Here is a 17,309-nt window from a genome sequence, read left to right as displayed (position 1 = left end):
TGCAACCTACACGCTAATAGGTAAAGATAGGTCTTAATCCCACCCGAGTATGTGTAGACTGGGTTCGTTTTCCCATGCTCTGCTCCAGATGCGACACAGAATTTCGGCAGCACCTCCCTGCTGTTCTCCTGATACACGTCTCGGCAATAAGCAGAGAGGATGTGTACACGGAGAACAACAGGGGAGGCACTGACGAAATTCCGCATCGGATCTAGAGCACAGCATACGGGAAAACAAACCCAATCTACACATACTTGGGTTGTCCATGGATAATGTTGGACAATTCGAAAGGATGGCGGTTATAATATGCAAAGAAATGCATATTTATAGATGTCGCCCTTTCGAACGGGAGACGCATACTGGTCACGCTTACTCATGATTGAAGAAACCTATAGCTAGCAAGTTTCATCGGCACGAAGACCGAGACAGAGAAATTAAGGGGTTAGGAGGAGAAGTCATTTGTGCTCACCAACAAACGCAAGGGCGGAGCTCGTCCAGTGCACGTGGAGGTCGTCGAACAACTGCACATTGAAATTCACCCGATCAACACAAATATGATGTTTTTATAATTAACATAATCGGAAAATATGTGACATAACTCATAATTTACAAAATTATGACCCCGTGGGTAGGGGGTCGGGGGTCGGGGGTAGGGGGTCGGGGGTCGAGGGTCAGTGGTGTCGGGGGTCGTGGGTCGGGAGTCGGGGGTTGGAGGTCGGGGGTCGGGGGTCAGTGGTGTCGGGCGTCGGGAGTTGGGGGTCGGGGGTCAGTGGTGTCGGGCGTCGGGGGTCGGGGGTCGGGGGTCGGGTGTCAATGGCGTCGGGGGTCGGGGGTCGAGGGTCGGGGGTTGGTGGCATCATGCGTCGAGGGTTGGTGATGTCGGGCGTCGGGGGTCGAGAGTCAGGTGTCGGGTGTCGGGGGTCGGGAGTCGGGTGTCAGTGGCGTCGAGGGTCGGGGGTCGAGGGTCGGGGGTCGAGGGTCGGGGGTTGGTGGCATCGGGCCTCGGGGGTTGGTGGCGTCGGGCATCGGGGGTCGTGGGCGGGGGGTCGGGGGTCGGGGTCCTTTTCTTTCTTCTTCTCCTCTCTCCTCTTTTTCTTCTTCTTCTTGTATATCCCTTATGACCTCACTCGGCCTCCATAACTCTAACTTTCTATTAACCCCCGTTACTAGAAATGGAAACTATCTAGAATCTAGTGTTTTTTTTAGATTTTTTGCTTTGCTCCTTGAAAGAAGAAACCACCATTGCAAAAGCACAAAGAGGCAACCGATGCATATATCTCGGGATAACTTTCATTTCTTATATGTGCCACCGGAACTGTCCGTTCCTTGCGTTGCCCCCCTTGTGCCTCCCTTAACCAGGCCCGTGGATTGCTTTACATATGACTGGACGCAAAAGGCCCAAATTCTAGGAAATATAAAAGGAGATCAGCCCACTATTATGGAAGCAAAGAGGCCAGCCTAGTACACCATACGAATAGTTATCCCTAAAAAAATAGTTCAGATCTCATCCAAGTACTTCGTTTCCAACCTGCTCCTGCGATCGTGTTCAAAACCTGCTCCTGCGATCGAACCTGTCACCATGGCCAATTGCTAGATGGTGATCTATTGTATTTCTTTGCCGAGAAGGAAGGGGGCACAAAGGCGCCATCATGTCGATCCATCGGCACATTTTGGCTGGCCGGCCGGACCAATGAGCGACCAAACGAAGGGAAAAAGGTTAGATCGATTTTAGCATTAGATTAGTTTGTGTGTTTCAAACCACATGTTTTTGTAGTTATCTCTAGAACCAGTTCCCTTTTTTCGAGTAAATCATTAGATTAGTTTGTGCCTTTCAAACCATAATAGTGTAATGGTAGAACTAGACATCAACAATTAGCTTGAAAATTACTGATCTTTGATACTAATACTTGGAAATAAAATTTCATATTAATATGGAATGTAATCTTTATTTTGTTTATTGAAGAATGACCAAATATAAACTAGCTAGGGGGCTGTTTGGATCAAAGCACATAAGCATTCAACCAAAAAATTCGGGGTTGACCAGATGATATATAGCCTCTGTTTTGGTTAAGGTAAAATTATTTAGCTCATCCTAACCCCATCTGCTATTCGTCTAAAGCTATCTAGAGTCAGGTACAAGGAAACTTCATCGTCAGATGCACTGAAATGAAAAAAATAAAGAAAAATATTGAACTCACCAGGGAAGTTGCCACGGGAGGGGTGTGGCCGCGGGGAGGGGGTGGACGCAGGGAGGGGTGTGGCTGCCGGGAGGGTTGTGGCCACGGGGAGGGGGTGGCCGCAGGGAGCGGTCGCCGGGAGGGGTGTGGCCGCGGGGAGGGGTGGCCGCGGGGAGGGGTCGCCGCGGGGAGGGGTGTGGCCGCGGGGAGGGGCCGGGGTGGCCACGGGGAGGGGAGCACCGCGGGGAGGGGGTCGCCGGTGGGAGCGAAGCAGTGCGGCGGCGGGCGCCGCAGGGAGGGGTCGCTGCGGGGAGGGGTGTGGCCGCGGGGAGGGGTGTGGCCGCGGGGAGGGGCCGGGGTGGCCGCGGGGAGGGGGTCGTCGCAGGGAGGGGGTCGCCGGTGGGAGCGAGGCGGTGCGGCGGCGGGGGCGAGTGACAGTGAGCGCGAGGGGGAGAGAGACAGTACTGTGGGGGGATAGAGAGAGACAGTGAGCACAAGGGGGGGAAGACGGCCGTTACACGGTCGGCCCCTTTGTCGTCCGCCCCCTGACGGCAAAGGCCCCAAAGGCAGACGGCAAAGGCCGACACACGGCAAAGCTAGCATTCCGTCGGGCACGGCAGGCATGGGACCCACCCGTGCTCTTTGCCGTCTGCCCTTGGTCCCTTTGCCGTCCGCTGGCAGACGCCAAAGGGCCGACATATGGCAAATAGTATTTTTGCCATCTGTCATCCCTTTGTCGTCCGCCTTGTGTTAACTGACGGCAAAGAGGTTCTTTGCCATCATCCAACAGATGGCAAAGGGATGGCTGACGGCAAAGAACTGGATTCCAGTAGTGTATATGAAACTTTGTATGCATGTGGATGAAACTGGTGTAATATATGGTTTGGTACGGATGCAACTTGCATAATATGTATGCACTATGGATGAGAGTTATTTTAATATGGTTACGAGTACGGAAAGAAATTTATTTATGTCATATATATATATATATATATATATATATCCTAATTATTGTTAAAAATGCTGGATATAATAAAAATAAATTAAAAATGGGTTGGTTCCCCCCTTTGCCGTCTGCCCCCACATGGCAAAGGGGGGATGGTAGACGGCAAAGTGGGGAATCTGCCCCCTCTCTCTCGCCTCTTTGCCGTCTGCCCCCACATGGCAAAGGGGGGTAGGCAGACGACAAAGAGGGGAATCTGCCCCCTCTCTCTCCCCTCTTGGCTGTCTGCCCCCACATGGCAAAGGGGGTGGGCAGACGGCAAAGGGGGGAATCAGCCCCCTCTCTCTCCCCCTCTTTATCATCTGCCCCCACATGGCAAAGGGGGGATGGCAGATGGCAAAGAGAGGAGGTCTGCCGTTAACACTTAACGGGGCCGTTGCACTATGTGCCGTCCCATTTAGTTTGTCATCTGCCCCCTCATGGCAAAGATTCTTTGCCGTCCGCTTTAAAAAAGCAAACGGCAAAGAACCTCTTCACCGGATTTTTTTTACCGTCTAGTTTGCCGTCTGCTGACCGATGACAAAGCCTTTGCTGTCCATGGTTCCCCCCTTTGCCGTCTGCCATGGCAGACGGCAAATTTCTGAATTTCAGTAGTGCCCCTTACGAAGCAACGCATAAACTAGGGTTTAACCTTCTGTCGCTCTAGCAACCCATCATCTACTTACTACTTCCCAATGCCTTCCTCTAGGCCCAAATAATGGTGAAGTGTTAGGTAGTCGACGTTCACATAACACCACTAGAGGAAAAACAATATGCAACACATCAAAATACCGAACGAATACCAAATTCACATGACTATTATTAGCATGACTTATCCCATGTCCTCAGGAACAAAAGTAACTACTCACAAAGCATAATCATATTCATGACCAGAGAGGTAATGAGTAGCATCAAGGATCTGAACATAAGCTCTTCCACCAAACAATCCAACTAGCATCAACTACAAAGAGTAATCAACACTTCTAGCAACCTTACAAGTACCAATCGAAGTCGCGAGACGGAGATTGGTTACAAGTGATGAACTAGGGTTTGGAGATGAGATGGTGCTGATGAAGATGTTGATGGTGATGAGTCCCCTCCGACGAGAGGAGTGTTGGTGATGACGATGGCGATGATTTCCCCCTCGGGAGGGAAGTTTCCCCGGCAGGATCGTCGTGCCGGAGCTCTAGATTGGTTCTGCTCAAGTTCCGCCTCGTGGCGGTGGCGAATCCACAAAAAAGCTCCTCCGTGATTTTTTTTCTGGACGAAACACTTCATATAGCAAAAGAGGGGGGCCAGTGGGCCAGCAGGCTGCCCACAAGCCCCCTTGGGGCGGCCTGGGGGGTGGCCGCGATGTGCAGGCTTGTGGCCACCTGCTGGCGCCCCTTTGGCGCTTCTTCGGCCCAGTATTTTTTATAAATCCGGAAAAAAATCCTCATTGATTTTTACGGCGTTTGGAGTTGCGCAGAATAGGTATCTCAACTTTTCTGCACTTTCAGGCCAGAATTCCAGCTGCCGGCATTCTCCCTCTTCATGTAAACCTTGCAAAATAAGAGAGAAAAGGCATAAGTATTGTACCTAAAGTGAAATAACAGCCCAAGAAGCGATAAATCTCAACATGAAATCATGATGCAAAATGGACGTCTCATATGCTCAACTCGATCTTGTACTCCATATACCCTTACGTAGCCCCCAAGGGTGGGGTCATCTTCTTGAAGATGAGGCGGGTCTTGATGAAATTGAAAACTTTGGTGAAGCTTTGTGTAGCCCCCAAGGGCTGACTTATCTTCTTGAATATGAGTCGGGTCTTGATGAAATGGAAACTTTGGTGAAGCCTAGTGTAGCCCCCAAGGGCCGACTTATCTCCTTGAAGATGAACTCGTACTTATCATGCTTAATTGTAAGATTTTGACCTGTAGCCCCTAAGGACCGGGTCATTATGAAAATAATGAGCCGGGTCTTAGCATTCTGACTCGTAAGATTTTGACCTGTATCCCCCAAGGGTCGGTTCGTTATGAAAATAATGAGTCGGGTCTTAGCATTCTGACTCATAAGATTTCGACCTATAGCCCCCAAGGGTCGGGTCATTATGAAAATAATGAGTCGGGTCTAAGCATTTTGTCTCGTAATATTTCGACCTATAGCCCCCAAGGGTTGGGACATTATGAAAGTAATGAGTCAGGTCTTAGCATTCTGAATCGTAAGATTTTGACCTGTAGCCCCAAGGGTCGGGTCATTTTGAAAATAATGAGTCGGGTCTTTCACGTAGTACCTCATGTAAAAACGAATATGCATTAGCCCCCAAGTGTCAAGTATATTGCTTGCAATCTGCTTGAGACTTATAACAATCTTCTTTGTAACCCCAAAGTGTCGTCATTCACCTTGCTCGCGGCTTAAACTCGACTAATATCCATATTGGTGATTTTATTATTCAAGAAGCATTGAATCTGTCCGACTCAGAATTGACAGCATGAAAAAAAATCTGGCACTGCAATAAGGCGCCCGCGCTAAAGCTGATCAGAAACTTTGGGTCTCTTGTGAAGAAATGGAAAAAATCAAAGCTGATTTCAAAGTGTACAAGGAATCTTTTGAGGCTGAAAAAACCGCCTTGCTGGAACATGCTGAAGACGCCGAAGGTCATTTGAGAACTATTACTCAAGAGCTAACTCGTCTCAAACGACATATCTCTCAGATGACCACGGCTGCCTTTGGTAAGTAGTGTTTGATGAACTTGTGATAACTTCTCTATAAATAAAACACCCGCCAGGCGACTTATATGCTTGAATTATTTGCATCTCTCTAGACTCGCAACCTTCAAGATAATAGCTTACTGAAGCTAAAAGCTTTGTATACTTTAACTGAGAAATTGTATGTTGGGAGCTTGTTCACCATCAAAGATGTCAAGGGAAATAAAGACCCGGTCAAGTTCATCAATGATGTGCTGAGGCACCTTTCAACAATTCCAGAACAAATTGAAGAATTGAAGAAATCAGCTGCCTGTAAGGGTGCAATAATTGCGCTGAGTCGGGCTTTGACTTATGCACCAGAGCTTAACCGAGAGGAAATAGTTGGCGGGTTTCCTCAACTCAAAGATGATGGGTCAGCTTTTAAGCAGGAAAACTATGCCCATTGTATGAAGGCATCTCGAGTGGTGGCTACTCATCTTGCTGAGGGTGTAGATCTGAAGTCATATCACGCGGTTTATGATAATAACAACACACGAGTGCGGCCACTTACGTTTGAACCGGTGGATCTGACTCCTCATTGTCGTAAGCATTTATTTGCCCCTAATGTTGACCCGTCCCCGATCTTGAATGACGAAGCTGAACTCCACGCCTTAATCCATTGCAACTGGGATGTGGACAAACTTCAGATCCAGGAACTAGAAGGCTCGGTGTAGGATGACCTGGCGACGCCTTGAATGAGAAATTGGCCTGAGGCTAACCGAGATGAATTGATAGCCGGGTGACATTCCTAATTGCTAATCAACTTTTTTTAAATATCCTAGGCTCCATGTAGCCTTATAATATTTTGATTTGTAACAAACTAATTGTCTATGCCACGCCTTCGTGCATGTTTCAAGCTCTTTGTCTTCCAGCTTTAAGTTTGTCAAAGGAGTCTTATATGAATCAAGTGTTGCTCCTTCTTTTACATCTTCGTTTTGGAGACCATACATCCAACATAGGATTAGAACTTCATAACTGGCAATCACTGGTCCGGAGCTGTATAACCCGCCATCATAGAACGAGAAGGTGTATAATCCGGACGCTCTTTGTGAGCCGGTAATAAATATTGGATCATCCCTGAAATAAGTTAAGGTAAAACTTAACAGTATCAATAAGCCGGCTCAATGAGGCTCGACTGGGAGACTCGCTTGCAAGGCTCCAGTCTTACCATTAATTGCGCGGGTGTAATAACCCATGTGAATTATGATAATCCGGCTCAATGAGACTCGGCGATTTAGACTGGCTGGTCAGGCTCAAGTCATGCTTCAGTGAAGCGGGTTACATGAACACATGGTTTCTCCTTTTTCCATATGAGGGCTGTCACACGACATACTCAATGTTTAACCTTGACAAGTTCAGCGTCCACAATGGATTGACTTGCCCAGGGTACACGGGGCCAATAGGGGGAGTCGCGCAAACATACAGTCACGTCTAATCATCGTATAGTGGTAATTCTTCGCAAACCAAGATGTGGGAAAGCTAAACTCATTGATTTGGAAGCCCCCAAGTGACCCATGATCAGGGAAAAGCCTAGCATAGGATTGCGGAAGAGAATGCTATTACTGCCAAACAATCTAGGGACCAGTAGCCCCCAGATAAGTCGGCTTGATTCTCGTGGCCACAATTGGCGCCTATGTTTGAACCGTGCATCATGGCAACTCGTCCTCTTTGGCTTATTAGCGCCTATGTTTGAATGGTCGCAACATGGCGGCTCGTCCTCTTTGGTACTAATAGCGTACATGTTTGAATGACCGCCTCACGGCAACTCATCCTCTTGGGTGGCTTAGTTTAAATAATAAAGGTTCATGCTCATTGTGTAGGCTAAAATAGCAGAAACCCTGAATTTCATGGGTTTTGGCTTTATATTATTAAACATAAAAGGGTATGTACAAACGTTGCAGGAGGTACATAATCGAGGAACCACTGGCTCGAACTACAATAAGGTCAAAGTTGAGCAATGTTCCAAGGCCGGGTCGTCTCTTCCTGATTGGTGTGTGAATTGGGCCGTAGGTCCACCAGGTAGTATGAACCATTGTTGAGATTCTTGTTGATGATGAAAGTACCCTCCAAGGGTGGTGAAAGCTTGTGCATGCTTGTGTGATCTTGAATCAATCGAAGCACCAAGTCGCCCTCCTGAAAAGTCTCACTCTTAACTCTACGGCTATGATAGCAACGTAGGCTTGCTGATATATAATTGTTCTCGTTATTGCCAAGTCACGTTCTTCCTCTAAAGTGTCCAAACAATCTTGACGTTCTTGTTCGTTGTCGGCTTCAACATTAGCGGCGACTCGTGGAGAATCATTCCATATATCACTTGGTAGAACCGCCTCAGCTCCATAAACCAGAAAAAGGGCTTGTAACCGGTGGATCTGTTTGGCATTGTCCTGATGCTCCAAAGCACTGCGGGGAGCTCCTCAACCCAACAACCCGGAGTATGTTGTAAGGGAACCTTGAGTCGGGGCTTGAACCCTTGTAAGACTTCCTGATTAGCTCGTTCGACCAGCCCATTGGACTGTGGATATGCTACCGCCGTTACATCAAGCCGGATATGCTCCTGCTGGCAAAATTGTTGCATGGCCCCTTTTGATATATTGGTACCATTGTTAGTGAAAATGCTATGAGGATAACCAAACCGAAAAATTAGATTTTTCAGAAATTTGACGGCCGTCTCTGCTTTGCAATTGCTGACGGGTTCTGCCTCAACCCACTTGGTAAACTTGCCAACCACCACCAGTAGATGGGTCATTTTGTCAGAAGACATCTTGAACGGGCCAAGCATATCAAGCCCCCAGACTTCAAATGGCCAAGTGATCGGGATCATGCGTAATTCCTGAGCCGGCACATGGGCTTGTCGAGCGAATTTTGACATCCATAGCACTTGCGTACTATGTCCTCCACATGTGGCACTGCAACAAGATTCCCGCGCTAAGGCTGATGAGAAACTTTGGGTCCCTTGTGAAGAAATGGAAAAAAATCAAAGCTGATTTCAAGGTGTACAAGGAATCTTCTGAGCATGAAAAAGTCGCCTTGGCGGAACGTGCTAAAGACGCCGAAGGTCAGTTGAAAATTGTTAGTGAAGAGCTAACTGGTCCCAAACGACATATCTTTCAAATGACCACGACTGTCTTAAGTAAGAAGTGTTTGGTGAACTTGTGAGAACTTATTTATAAACAAAAGGCCCGCCAAGCGACTTATATCCTTGAATTATTTGCAGGTCTCCGGACTAGCAACCTTCAAGATAATAGCTTACTGAAGCTAAAAGCTTTGTATACTTTAACTAAGCAATTGTATGCTCGGAGTTTGTTAACCATCAAAGTTTTCATGGGAAATAAAGACCCGGTCAAGTTCATCATTGATGTGCTGAGGCGCCTTTCAACAATTCCAAAACAAATTGAAGAATTGAAGAAATCAACTGCTTGTAAGGGTGCAATAACTGCGCTGAGTCGGGCTTTGGCTTATGCAGCAGAACTTAACCCATGGGAAATAGCTGGCGGGTTTCCTCAACTCAAAGATCATGGGTAAGATTTTACGCAGGAAGACTATGCCCACTGTATGAAGGCGTCTCGAGTGGTGGCTAGTCATCTGACTGAGGGTGTAGATCTGAACACATATCAAGCGGCTTACGATAATAACAAACACGAGTGCGGCCACTTACATTTGAATCGGTGGATCTCACTCCTCAATGTCGTAAGGATTTCTTTGCCCATGATGTTGACCCGTCCCCCATCTTGAATGACGAAGCTGAACTCCACGCCTTAATCCATTGCAACTGGGATGTGGACAACCTTGAGATATATGAACCAAAAGGCTCGGCGCAGGATGACTCGGCGGCGCCTTGAATGGGAAATTGGCTTGAGGCTATCTCAGATGAATTGACAGTCGGGTGACATTGCTAATTGTTGATAAAATTTTGTTAAAGATCCTGGGATCCATGTAGCCTTGTAATATTTTGATTTATAATAAACTGATTATCTATGTCGTCCCTTCGTGCATGTTTTAAGTTTTTTGTCTTCCAGCTTTAAGTTTGTCAAAGGAGTCTTATATGAATCAAGTGTTGCTCCTTCTTTTACATCTTCGTTTTGGAGACCATACATCCATCATAGGATTAGAACTTCATAAATGGCAATCACTGGTCCGGAGCTGTATAACCCGCCATCATAGAACGAGAAGGTGTATAATCCGGACGCTCTTTGTGAGCCGGTAATAAATATTGGATCATCCCTGAACTAATTTAAGGTAAAACTTAACAGTATCAATAACCGGCTCAATGAGGTTCGACGGGGAGACTCGCTTGCAAGGCTCCAGTCTTACCATTAATTGCGCGGGTGTAATAACCCATGTGAATTATGATAATCCGGCTCAATGAGAATCGGCGATTTAGACTGGCTGGTCAGGCTCAAGTCATGCTTCAGTGAAGCGGGTTACATGAACACATGGTTTCTCCTTTTTCCATATGAGGGCTGTCACACGACATACTCAATATTTAACCTTGACAAGTTCAGCGTCCACAATGGATTGACTTGCCAAGGGTACACGGGGCCAATAGGGGGAGTCGCGCAAACATACAGTCACGTCTAATCATCGTATAGTGGTAATTCTTCGCAAACCAAGATGGTGGGAAAGCTAAACTCATTGAGTTGGAAGCCCCCAAGTGACCCATGATCAGGGAAAAGCCTAGCATAGGATTGCGGAAGAGAATGCTATTACTGCCAAACAATCTAGGGACCAGTAGCCCCCAGATAAGTCGGCTTGATTCTCGTGGCCACAATTGGCGCCTATGTTTGAACCGTGCATCATGGCAACTCGTCCTCTTTGGCTTATTAGCGCCTATGTTTGAATGGTCGCAACATGGCGGCTCGTCCTCTTTGGTACTAATAGCGTCCATGTTTGAATGACCGCCTCACGGCAACTCATCCTCTTGGGCGGCTTAGTTTAAATAATAAAGGCTCATGCTCATAGTGTAGGCTAAAACAGCAGAAACCCCAAATCGAGGAACATTGTGGGAGGTACATAATCGAGGAACCACTGGCTCTAACTACAATAAGGTCGAAGTTGAGCAATGTTCCAAGGCCGGGTCATCTCTTCCTCAGAGGTGTGTGAATTGGGTCGGAGGTCCACCAGGTAATATGAACCATTGTTGAGATTCTTGTTGATGACGAAAGGACCCTCCAAGGGTGGTGAAAGCTTGTGCATGCTTGTGTGATCTTGAATCAATCGAAGCACCAAGTCGCCCTCCTCAAAAGTCCGACTCTTAACTCTACGGCTATGTTAGCGACGTAGGCTTATTGATATATAATTGTTCTCATTGTTGCCAAGTCATGTTCTTCCTCTAAAGTGTCCAAAGAATCTTGACGTGCCTGTTCGTTGCCGGCTTCAACATAAGAGGCGACTCGTGGAGAATCATTCTGTATATCACTTGGTAGAACCGACTCAGCTCCATAAACCAGAAAAAGGGCTTGTAACGAGTGGATCTGTTTGGCGTTGTCCTGATGCTCCAAAGCACTGTGAGGACCTCCTCAACCCAACAACCTGGAATATGATGTAAGGGAACCATCAGTCAGGTCTTTATCCCTCGTAAGACTTCTTGATTAGCTCGTTCGACCAGTCTATTGGACTGTGGTTGTGCTACCGCCGATACATCCAGTCGGATATGCTCCTGCACCCAGAACTGTTTCGTAGCCCCTTTCGATAAATTGGTACTATGGTCAGTGATAATGCTATGAGGATAACCAAACCGAAAAATTAGCTTTTTCAGAAATTTGACTGTCGTCTCTGCCTCAACCAACTTGGTAAACTTCTCAACCGCCACCAATAGATGGGTCATTTTGTCAGAAGACATCTTGAACGGGCCAACCATATCAAGCCCCCAGACTGCAAACGGCCAAGTGATCGGGATCATGCGTAATTTCTGAGCCGACACATGGGCTTGTTGAGCGAACTTTTGACATCCATCGCACTTGCGTACTATGTCCACCGCATCTGGCACTACAACAAGATGCATGTGCTAAAGCTGATGACAAACTTTGGTCCCTTGTGAAGAAATTGAAAAAATCAAAGCTGATTTCAAGGTGTACAAGTAATCTTCTAAGGCTGAAAAAGTTGCCTTGGTGGAACGTGTTGAAGATGCCGAAGGTCATTTGAAAACTGTTACTGAAGAGCTAACTCGTCTCAAACGACATATCTCTTAGATGACCACGACTGTTTTAGGTAAGTAGTGTTTGATGAACTCATGAGAACTTATTTATAAACAAAAGGCCCGCCAAGCGACTTATATGCTTGAATTATTTGTAGGTCTCCGGACTCGCAACCTTCAAGATAATAGCTTATTGAAGCTAAAAGCTTTGTATACTTTAATTGAGCAATAGTATGCTGGGAGCTTGTTCACCATCAAAGTTGTCATGGGAAATAAAGACCCGACCAAGTTCATCAATGATGTGTTGAGGCGCCTTTCAACAATTCCAAAACAAATTGAAGAATTGAAGAAATCAGCTGCTTGTAAGGGTGCAATAATTGTGCTGAGTCGGGCTTTGGCTTTTGCACCAGAGCTTAACCCAAAGGAAATAGTTGGCGGGTTTCCTCACACTACAAGAAATATGTCAACTAACGACCTTCTGTGAGTGACACTCGCAGAATTGGTCGTAAATCTACGACCATTTGAGACCAATCGGTCGTAAGCTGTCCGGAGGGGTCTTAACCCCAAAAACTAATGACCTTTTTTATCAGAAAGGTCGTAACTTCCTTATTGGAAAAGGTCGTAAAGCAGATAGCCCTGTTTCACTGCCTAATTTGTAGCTAATTACAATCAATATAGATGGTCATAGCTATGACTAGGTGCCACATCATCAGTTTTGCCTACATGTCATGTCCATGTGTTATTTTTTGCCTAGTTTGTGAAGCAACCTACTATTCTGTCATTCCAAAAATTCTTCAAAAATTCTCATAAATACTTTGGATCATATATTCCTCAAATATGTGAAAACCCTTCATTCCATAGTTCGAAAATAATTCATCAATATTCATTTTCCTATTATGTTCAGAATGGTACTTTGTGAAGGAAGTGTCACTTTGGCATGTCCAAATGGTATAATTTTTGTACAGTGCCTTCATATGCCCTAATTAACATGATACACCAAATTTCAGCTCAATCCATTGATTCATTTGATCCCAGCTTCAACATCCATATTCCTGCACAGTGTGGTACTTTGCAAAGCAAGTGTCACCTAGGTTCATCCATTTGAGCTAAAAGTTTGGCAAGATAGTCTCCTTAGTAGATGATCATCCTCAGCCAAAATTTAGGCCCATTGTCTATGTGCATTACCCGCACCGCTAATCAAACACTTGGCTGCTAATCCATGTTTGAGCTTAGTTCGGTCTACTCATGAGATTCTTCTATTGTATTATTCTTCCTCACACCTACCGAGGGAGTTTCTAACCCACCAGACATGCTTATTCCACCCAGAATGCATGGCAATGCAACGGTAACACGGTGACCACGCGACTCGCATGCAAGTTCACGCGCTCTGGAGTTGGGGCCCTCGACCACCATCCAAACCTCGGCGTCAAGTCACCACACCATGTAATTATTATTAAGTAGATACTTATGTAACTATAAATGATTTTTGGGAAAAATAAATAGAAAATTATAATGCAGCTGTCGTTCAAATTTGACCCGCTTCCTACTGAATCGTCGGCAATTTATCTTTTTTCACTAGAGGTGGATAAAAGCTTTTAACACCCAACCATTTTGTCAATTTTACATTAAATATGGCCTAGTATTTTATAAAAATGATTTGGTACAATTTTGAAACAAATATATGGTAGGTCCTTCACAAAAAAACTCATTTCGGGCACTTGAAAAATGGAAAATGAATTTTTCATACAAGGAAAATGAAAACTTCCTTAATCAACATTGTTTGCCATTCCAATATGAACCCTTGTGCACAATATGGGATCATTTGAAAAAAATATGCCATGGATGTGGCCATAAGATTGATCAGTTGGCTTGAAAGCCATGAATTTTCACACACGATAGCCCATTTCTGAGAACATTTTTTTAAAATAATTACCGTATTACAAGATTATTGTTTTTCCTGGTAACTTGGTCACATATTATGACACAACGTGAAGGTTTTCCATTTTTCCGATTTTTTTTAATTTGCTATGCCTGTTTCAAAATGCGGTCCAAACGGCGGGCATGACCGTTCATATCTAGGGGTTGAATCTTGCCAAATTTTTGTTGGATCTATGATTAAATATATACTTCTTTACCTAAAGTGATTTTAGGAAAAAATAATGAGAAAACTATGAGGCACCTCTAGTTCAAATTTGACCCGCTTCCTACTAAATCGGCGGCAATTTATCTTTTTCACTAGAGGTGGATAAAAGCTTTTAACACCCAACCATTTTGTCAATTGTACATTAAATATGGCCTAGTATTTTAGAAAAATGATTTGGTACAATTTTGAAACAAATATATGGCAGGTCCTTCACAAAAAAACTCATTTCAGGCACTTGAAAAATGGAAAATGAATTTTTCATACAAGGAAAATGAAAATTTCCTTAATCAACAGTGTTTGCCATTCCAATATGCACCTTTGTGCACAATATGGGGTCATTTAATAAAAATTATGACATGGATGTGGCCATAAGATTGATCATTTGGCTTGAGAGTCATGAATCTTCACACATGATAGCCCATTTCTGAGAACACTTTTTTAAAATAATCACTGTATTACAAGTTTATTATTTTTCCTGGTAACTTGGTCACATATTATGACACAACGCGAAGGTTCTACATTTTTTTTTAATTTGTTATATGCTGGTATAGTGATATGCTGGTATAGTTATATGCTGGTATAGTTATAACTTGTAAGATAGATAATCAGTAGTGATATGCTCGTACTGTTATAACTTGTAAGATAGATAATCAGTAGTGATATGCTGGCATAGTTATAACTTGTAAGATAGATAATCAGTAGTGATATGCTGGTATAGTTATAACTTGTAAGATAGATAATCAGTAGTGATATGCTGGTATAGTTAGATAATCAGTAGTGATATGCTGGTATAAGTTATTTATAACTTGTAACTTGCAAAATAAGGTAGTCCCTTTGATCCATATTAATTGTTGCTGGTCACCATGATTGCTGGTATAGTGATATGCTCTTATCTGATCTATTGAGTAGGATTGCGTGTCAGCACTCTGTGGCTTACGGAAGTCTAGTTTTCAACTAGCATTTTCCCAGCTCCCTTTTTGAGTTGTTGAATTTTTCTTCTACTTTGATGAGAATCTTTTAATATCGGTGGAATAACTTACAGGTTTGTTTGTTGCTTTGTATGTCCATCAGGTCCATTTGTAAGTTCTTTGTGAATGGTGCTTGCTTTAAAGGATCCGGCGGGGAGGGCGAGCGGGTTAGGCGGAGGAGGAGGAGATCGATGAGGAGGAGATCGAGGCCGTCACCACGAGCGCGGGCGCCGACGAAGAGGAGGAGGAGGAGGAGGATGGTGGGGAAGGGGACGAGGAGGAGCCGGAGCCCACCGACGACAACAAGGTGAGCGCGGGGGCTGCGGATTTTGGATGGTCGATTTAGAGGGGTTTCTCCATGATAATTAGCTTTGTTCATAGTTGTCTGCAACATGCTTTTTTCAATTTTGTTTTAGAAACGTTTCCACATCTTTGTTGAAAACAAAACATTTCCACATAATAATAGTAATAGTAATAATAATAGAAATAGTAATAGGAGCAGCATTAGTAGTAATAAATATATTTTCGAGACATTTCTAGGTTCGAATACCTTAGATCTGGTCTGAAATGAAGCTACTCCTTTGAGGAAGTGTCTCCTTTTCATGTCTGACAATGTAATGCAGTACATGTCTAGATGCTTGCAGTCTTTGTATTATTGTGTAAAATAAAAAGCTTCACAAAGATGGCTGCAGTTCAGGTGAAATGTATGACAGTCTGATAATCTATTTTAGTACTATGAGTGATAGTTAATATTTGCTCTGTTTCATGCCTAATAAAAAAAAGTAGCACTGCATGTTTGTTTTATGCTATCTGAATGTACATTCGCATCGCAAATCCAAAACTTTAAACAGAAAAATCATGTGCTGTTGCCGGTCTCTCATGAAGTTTGGATTTATGGGGTCTAAAAATATCTCTTGTTTTGTTTCAGTAATTTGAATGGTTGGATCCACCATTAGTCTTTGCATATCTGTCACTTGACAGAAATTTCACATTTCTTGTAATCTTATGGAGGTAGTTGGATCAGGAGCTATGTTAACTTTCATTTATTTAATATGTAGCATCATTGCCAAAGATGTGGAGGCCTCTTCTGCAGCAGTTGCACCCAGCAGAGGATGATATTACGTGGACAGGGTGACTCACCTATTTGAATCTGTGATCCTTGCAAAAAACTCGAGGAAGCACCACACTATGAGTTGAGATACGGACACAAAAATAGAGCCGGGAAAGGTCAATTTATTTCCATGCGCTTTCTATCAAATTTGTTTCTCATCAAAGGAATTATGATTTGATTGATACTTGATACATCTAAAAGTGGCGAGTCCTGCTTGATTAAAAATTAATCTGTTTCTCAGCATTGGACACAATTGCTTTTGTATTATGCAACCTTCCCAACCAGCACACATTAGGGCACTTGGTTACAGTCGAGCTGGAGGGCTATTATTTTGTTTACTATTTTGTTCCCTCATTGGCTACTATTTTGTTCTTATTTTTTTCATAGGTGAAATGTGAAGCCAAGCGTGAAGTCGTGAAGCCTATATGCAAAGAGTAGCATATCATAGTAGACTGTAGTAGGCATATTTGAGTTGTAGTAGTGTAAAGATTGTAATAGACTAATTTAGTGTTTTTTTGGACGAATTTTATTTGTTCTGTGATCTGTTCAAAATATTGATTTCATATGTGATTTTTATACCTATGAAATGGAAACCTCACAAATTGTTTGACAAATTACAAAATTTATGGTGTCGATATGAATTATGAGATCAGCATGACATGGGGGACCAATGTGACTAGTGGGCACACTATAAAAATAAAATGGCCAAAAAAGAAAATCAATAGAAAGTAAAAGGCCAGAACCCAAAATAAAAAGGCTAAAATGTTGGGGATTATTGGGCCAGGCCCATGCAGCTAAGAAAAATAAAGAGAAAAAAAACATTAAATGGGCTGGATTAATGGGCTCGGCCTATTTAAAACAACGAATTGGACCGGGTTGATTCTATGCCACGTCAGCTTGTCATGTCAGATCCGACGTGGCATGGGAAGATTACTAGTGACCAAAATAATTTCAATGCTTTCGTTTGGTCGTAAAATCCTATGACCAATCCAGCAAAAAGGTCGTTATAGTTCATTAGAGACCCTCAGCTTTCGACCGTTTGTTTTTGGTCGTAGAAAGGTTGCAAATG

At 44.2% G+C, this 17,309-nt stretch overlaps 1 long non-coding RNA gene across 1 annotated transcript; it reads left to right on the top strand.

Moving 5' to 3' along the window:
• Positions 1 to 16,316: 16,316 nt before the first annotated feature.
• Positions 16,317 to 16,798, top strand: LOC123440131. The gene is made up of 2 exons (XR_006630283.1): positions 16,317 to 16,356; positions 16,628 to 16,798. It is a non-coding gene; the product is annotated as an uncharacterized LOC123440131 (long non-coding RNA).
• Positions 16,799 to 17,309: the final 511 nt, after the last annotated feature.

This window comes from Hordeum vulgare, chromosome 3H, assembly GCF_904849725.1.
Source record: "Hordeum vulgare subsp. vulgare chromosome 3H, MorexV3_pseudomolecules_assembly, whole genome shotgun sequence".
NCBI classification, from domain to species: Eukaryota; Viridiplantae; Streptophyta; class Magnoliopsida; order Poales; family Poaceae; genus Hordeum; species Hordeum vulgare.
Note: the sequence above shows the minus strand (reverse complement) of the source record. Positions and strands in the feature narration are given on the sequence as shown.